The sequence below is a fragment of the Canis aureus genome, chromosome 21, assembly GCF_053574225.1.
Source record: "Canis aureus isolate CA01 chromosome 21, VMU_Caureus_v.1.0, whole genome shotgun sequence".
In the NCBI taxonomy this organism is placed as follows: Eukaryota; Metazoa; Chordata; class Mammalia; order Carnivora; family Canidae; genus Canis; species Canis aureus.
This window is the reverse complement of record NC_135631.1, coordinates 2,169,059-2,175,523: the sequence shown is the minus strand read 5'-3', so window position 1 is coordinate 2,175,523 and position 6,465 is coordinate 2,169,059. Positions and strand designations below refer to the sequence as shown.

General features: G+C 56.6%; 1 long non-coding RNA gene across 3 annotated transcripts in view; it reads right to left on the bottom strand.

Moving 5' to 3' along the window:
* Positions 1-1,586: 1,586 nt before the first annotated feature.
* The window catches only part of LOC144292191 (uncharacterized), a 76,719-nt gene continuing 71,840 nt past the window's right edge, over positions 1,587-6,465 (bottom strand). For 2 of the 3 annotated variants that reach the window (XR_013359665.1, XR_013359663.1), the window contains exons 3-6: positions 5,308-5,546; positions 3,211-3,423; positions 2,052-2,172; positions 1,587-1,903 (exon numbers count right to left, since the gene is read on the bottom strand). This is a non-coding gene — a long non-coding RNA (uncharacterized LOC144292191). The remainder of the gene's footprint in view (positions 1,904-2,051; positions 2,173-3,210; positions 3,424-5,307; positions 5,547-6,465) is intronic. The other variant, XR_013359664.1, reaches the window with a different exon arrangement.

The following is a 6,465-nucleotide window of genomic DNA, read 5'->3' as shown; positions in this document are numbered from 1 at the left end:
CCAGGTGTTGCTGCAGGTGTCAGAGTTCCATTCCTTTTTTAAAGCTGAATAATACTCCACTGGGTGTGTATTTATCCGTTCATCTGCTGATGGGGTCCGGGATTTTCATCAGGACGTCTGAATCCCAACGTGGTTCTGGTCGCTCTGCTCCAAGACCTCCCCGAGAGCCCAGCGCAGTGCGCCCCGCGGCCACCAGGGGGCGCCCAGGAGCTCCGCAGGCAGGCTCGCGGCGGGCACACCCGGGCCGGGCCCGCTGGTGGATGCTAGAGGAAGGCGGAGCCCAGGCTTTCTGCACCCTCCATCCTACACCCAGCACAGGTGTAGGTGTAGGAAAAGAGGGAAGCCGGCCGCGGGCAAAGCGGCTGAACTGCAGGGTCAGCTCAAATGGGGAAAGTGGGGAGGTCAGGGTGGGAGGGGCCGCCCCCACCCCGAAATCCTCTCCAATGGCACAAAGCAGCGGTGCAGGCCGACCCCGCCCCCCGCCAGCTGTCCCCCCTGTGGACAACCCTGGTGCTGAGGGGGGCGGGGCAGACGTGAGGGGTTGAGTCCTGCGAGGCCCCAACCCCCATTCCTGCTCTTCCCCAGCAGCCAGGTGAGCTCCAGCCTGTGGTGTGCACATTTTACAGACAAGGAAACTGAGGCTTGAGCCAGGCAGTGACCGTCCCCGCAAGTGGAAGGGGCACGCTCTGTGCACCCCCACGTGGCCCTGGGCGCTCGGGTCCTCGGAGGCTGGGGAGGCAGGCGGGACGCTGTGGCCTCCGTCCGTCTGAGCCCTGGGCCTCTGCTGGTGCCACGCGAGTGCCCCCGGCCTGGTTTTGGCAAAGCCGCCTCATGGTGACCAGAACCTCTGTCAGCTTTCATCCTTCCACTTTCCACTCATGTGCTGTTTGTTGCTGAGCCATCCACCCCCACCCTCACCCCCACCCCCACCCCCACCCCCGCAGCACCCATGTGCAGCTGGGGCTTTGGATCCGAGTCCGGGAACTGACATTTATCCCTGTCAGATCTCATCTTGTTCGTTCCTCTGACAAGCATTTGCTCGGTGCCCACGCCACCCCGGGCACTGGGGACACAGCGCTGCCACATGAATGCCCTGGCCCTAGGAGCTCCCACTGTCATTAGCCGCGGCCAGTGGCCAGTGGGAGCCCCGCCCTGGGCTGGCGGCCACGGGCTCGCTGTCTCTGACCCTCAGGGCACCGCGGGGAGGTGACATCACCTCCACTTTGCAGACGGACCAGCCAGTGTTCAGGAAGTTTATGCGACTAGTCTGAAGTGGTGTGACTAGGAGGTGGCAGGCTCAGCACCGCCCGTCCAGTCCTTTGGAGTCCGACCCTGTCCTCCTCATCAGATGCCCTCAACGTCAGCTTTGAGTTCTCTGCAAACCCGATACACTTCACCGTCTGCCTTTCATAAACAGCCCTGACGGCAGAGGGGAGGCCAGAGCCCGGGGAGGCCACCACGGCCGCGTACCCCGACACAGCCATCTAGGATTCCACACCCTGCGCACCCAGCACGCACAAGGCAGCCGAGGGGAAACCACAGGGTGGGCCCCCACCCCCACCCCCACCCCCACCCGCAGGCTCCCTCCCCTCCAGGCACCTACACATCTGCTCGTTGGCATCTCTGGCCGTCAAACCGTCCCCACGGCCACAGCCTCCACGTGCGGATGCCTATGCCACGCTGAAGGTTCATCTGCCAGGGGCCCTCCCCAGGAGTGGGTGAGGGGAAGGAGCTACTGGAAGCCCAAGGACCAAGAGTGGCAGTTGCTTTGGGATTTCTCAGGCTCTGAACATCCGCCCTTGCATCCGTGGCTTCTCTCCTGCACCGGCCGCTCCGGGAGCCTCGGCCCATCTTTTTCACTCGGCGTTTCTGCCCAGAGCAGGGAGATAACTGCAGGGCAGGCCTGTAGGCAGGAACCAAGGCAAGTGGAAAACCGCGCTGCTGGGGGTTGGGGGCTGGGTGTGAGATGGGCTCCAAGCTCCCAGCCAGGCCCCAGGGACACCACACCCCATGACAGAGTTCAGACTTTCACGTCACAGGACCACACGCACCTGCTCTCCTCCCAGCCCCGGGAGGTTAGAACTGTTAGGGCTGCACCCATTTTGCCAGTGAAGACTCTAGGGCTGGACGGTGGGGCCCAAGGCTGAGCGCTCCCCCTGCTGAGACGGCTCCCTGAGAAGAGATGGAAAGGAGGGTGGCTTGCGGACAGCGTGCACCTGCTGAACATGACCTCAGAGAGCCCCTGCTGCGTGGTCAGTAGCAAATAGGTCTGAGCCAGGCCCTGCCCTCATGGCCACATGGCCAGGGGCAGGAGAGGCGGAAGACCAGCGAGTCCGAATTCCCGGCCATGACACATGCTATAAAGAGCAGGGAGCCTGTTAGAGAAGGTGTTGCTAAAGTTGGGGGTGCTACTCTACCTAGCACGTCCTGGAAAGCCTCTCTGAGGAGGTGACATCTGAGGAGCCCAGAGGAGCCTACCTTGGGAATAGCGGGTGAAAAGATGACAAAAGAGCATGAATGCAGCATGGAGCCAACCCTCCCACCCCACCCCTATGGCCGATTTCAGACAAGAAACCACCACTCTGGTATGAAGTCTTGGAGGGAAGCACATGGGGCAGTGTCCTTAGGGTTCCTGACGCCCGGCACGGCCTCCACGGATGCCTGTCCCCTCCACTATCCCTCCAGGGCTCTGTGGACCCCAAAGCCACACTCTGTCTTTTTCCCTTCTCCCATCCTCCACACCTCTCTGCACAAGACCCAGCACAAACCAGGTGCTAGAGAAATGTCTGCTGAATGAACAGACAGCCGAAGGCCCTGCTCACCAAATTCTGAGGTCCAGCAAGGAGTAAGGGGAGGATGAACCCAAGGAAATCCTACCTTGCTCTACAAGGAATCACTTGAGGGAGTTTGTGGCTCTAATAGGTGGTAGAAGCAGAAAAGACAAAGGGATTCCAGAAGGTGGGAAGAAGGGTCGCCTACACAATTGGAAAATTTCACAAAGTCCAGATTTCAAGCTATTTTTAAAATATCTGAAGCTCTGGCAACCCAAGCCTGCATATTCCCATGGCAACACCAGCTGGCGCTGAGCACCACTGCCCCCTTCAGACCGGACATGTGCCTTGCACTTCTCCTTGCACCCAGCCACTCACCACAGCCCACGCCTAGCCCACCCCACTTTTTCACATCACCCGGCCCTGTGGGCATCTGTACCGGCCAACCCTGGTTTCGGGCATTTAATAAGCAGAAAGCAGTGCCAGGGACACAGGGACTGAGACATCTGCTGCATCAGCCTGGAGCTAGGGGGTCCCCTCCCTCAAGGTCTTAGAGAAGCTGTCCAGTGTAGGGGTTTCCAGGTCCACATACATCCATCCACTCTCTGCGCTGGGTTCAGGTGGCAGGTGGGCTGGGAACCTTGGCCACGTCCTGGAGGTGAGAGATACAGTTCCTGAAGTGTGCCAGCAGGGAGCGACTCCCGCCAGCCCCCCAGTCTCTTCAAAGCTACTGAAGAGGGCCATTCCTGGCCTGCCCTGGGCTGGGGTCTCCGGTCACTCAAGCACAGTCCCTTAGTCATCCTGGGACCTGTGTCCCTGCCCTTTCCTACTTGGGCTGACAGCCGAGGCCCAGCCTGCCTGGCAACATGATGGGCTCAGCAGTGACTGGCTGGGTGAGGACATACTCCAGGTGCCCAAGGACAGCCTCAAGAGCCCCCCTTCCACCACCTGGAAGCCCTTCCAGCCTGCGACCCTCAGGGCCAAAGGCCAACCCCTCCTGTGCTCTCTTCTTCTAGCAACCTTTTCTCTTCTTCCTCCTCTTCTTCTGGAACTTCTTGGGCTTCCTGAAGCTTGTTCCCTCAGGGCTGACCCTCAAATTAAGTACTGTGTGCTTGGCACTGTGTTCAGGGTTTTATGTACTTTATTTATAAATCCCAACAATCCTAGAAGATGGGTATTAATCCCCATTTTACAAGCGGGAAAACTAAAGCTTAACCAGGTGACACCACCTGCCCACGGCCAAACAACTAGCAAGATTCAAATTCAGACATGTAAGATCCCTCTTCCCTGAACTGCCTGGTTCCTGTGAAGGAAATTTTAGAATAAATGGAGGGGAAAGAGGGGTCTGAAGGCAGAGGACAATCCCTTGTCCAGGTTCGTACAGGCCACGTATTCTGTTTAGAGCCATCCAAGGACATGGACTGAATCTGGAGCCCCTTAGGAATAGCTCTTGGCTCTTGGGAACTTACTGAGCATCTCTCTATCCCCACCTAGGGCCATAGTCTGAGCTGCAGGACGGGCCCTATACATGTCGCAGCTTCTGACTTGAACCCATGATAGGGCAGTGAGGAGGCAGGCAGGCAGCAGCACCTGGAGGTCTCCAAGGGCCCACTCAACTATATGGAAACTTTATGAGGTGAGAAAGATCTGCACTTCACAAAATGTGTTTAGATACTACTGAGCATGACTCCATTGGTGAGCCACAAACCCAAGACCTTCCCCACTCCCAGTGCACAGGGGTAGAGAAGCCCAGGGGATCACCAGCCCCTCCGAGACTATCACAGCTATGTCCCAGCCCCTGGAACCAAGGCCACCACCACAGTAGGCAGAAAGGTCCTGTCCACACTGTTTATCCAACTTACCTTCCATTTCTCCAAACATGCCTATAATCATACCCCTGGGGCTGCTGGTCCCTCCCAGATTCTACCTCCCAATCGTCCAAACCCAGTGTAAATAACACCTCTTTCTCTGGGAAGTTCACCATAATCTGATCCATCAAATCTAGTCATTCTTTCACTCTCTGGAAAGGACTACAACTGCATGGACTCTCCTGTGTCATTGAGGCCAATCTCCTTTGTGCTGTAATTGTTTCTGGGCTGCTATTTTCTCTGTCAAGCAGACTGAAGGGTAGAGCAAGCACCTTAGCTCCTAGTATGGGGCTTCATACATACAAGGCATGAGGCACATTAGACAGATGGAGGGGTGGGTAGATGGAATAGATGGATGGACGGATGGATGGAAAGATGGAGGGAGGGGGATGGAGGGAAGGATGGGTGGAGGGAGAGAGGAATGGATGGATGGAAGGAGGGAAGAGGAAGGGAGGAAGGGAGGGAGGGAGGGAGGGAGGGAGGGAGGGAGGGAGGGAGGGAGGAAGAGAAGGAGGGAGGGAGGCGGGGGAGAGATGAACAAACAAATGAAGAGATGAGTAGGTGGGAGAGCTGATAACCCCCAGAAAGTTCAGTGTGGTCTCGGTAATTGGCCAGAACGCCCAGACTCCCCACTGCTGCTCCCACAGAATAAGATTCCCCTGTTTTACCTGTCATGACGCGTCCTCTGCTTCAGCAAACTGAAGATTTAGAAGGATGGTAGCCTGCAGTGGAGCCAGGGAAGTCAAGGGTCAGGAGTGTGCTCCTTCCTTCACCGAACCTTGGTCTCCCTGCATGTAAGGTCAGGACACTGGTTTTGAACTTGATGATTCCTTAGGCCTTCCAGCTGAAGACACATGCCTGTGCTGGGGCCCAGCAGGGACGGGGCCACTGATTAAGCCCGTTGCAGCTAAAAGGACACAGGGGAGCGCTCAGACAAAAGATGAAGGGACAAGAGAGAAAAGTCAAGAAGGGAGAAGGAAGGAGGAAGGAAGAAAATACATTTCCATATCCCAAACTAAAAATGCATTTAGCGTGTAAGATTTCCCAGATGTATCATTTCTTTAAAAAAAATTTAATTTCAACATATTTGATTTAGTATCGCAGCAAGGAAGAAGTGACAGATCCTCTAATATAATGGAGATGCCTCAGGCAGAGCAGTGGGGGACAGACGATGCCAAGGGGAGGGTGAGCTGGGGGGCGGGGGTGAGGAAGGGGCAGCTTTCTCTCCACCTTCGTACCCACTTTAGCCAGACCACCTCCTCTCATATCTGCTTTATAGATCGACCTTACAAACCCAGCATACTATTTGAATAGAAGATTTCTGGAATGTGCGTGTGTGCGTGTGCGTGTGCGTGCGTGTGCGTGCGTGTGTGTGTGTGTGTGTGTGTGTGTGTGAGCCACTTAACTAATGAAGAGAAATGAGAGGCCCAGAGGGAGGTGATTTGCCCAAGGTCATACAGCAAGTGCCTGACTCCATTCCCTTGGGCCTGGCGGAGAGAACTCCTTGGTTCAGATTTCATGAATCCCAGCACATCCGCTGGGGGCCAGGCCACCCCGGCCTGGCTTACGCGTCTATCCTCTGGCTCACCTCCAGCAGCCTCCACGGGGAGTCACCAGGCTCCTTTAAACAACACTCCACGAGGACAGGAACAGACCAATAACCCAGGCCCAATTAGGAGCCAGAAAACCTGGCAGAGGGCGAATGCCCAGAACAGGGGGGCTCCAGCAGCAACTCCGCTCACCACAAGCCTCAAGTCGAAAACCTTCCTAAAACAACCCCTTGGCTGCTTCAGAGCATAATTTAATCTTCCTTTGATGATTCCGGA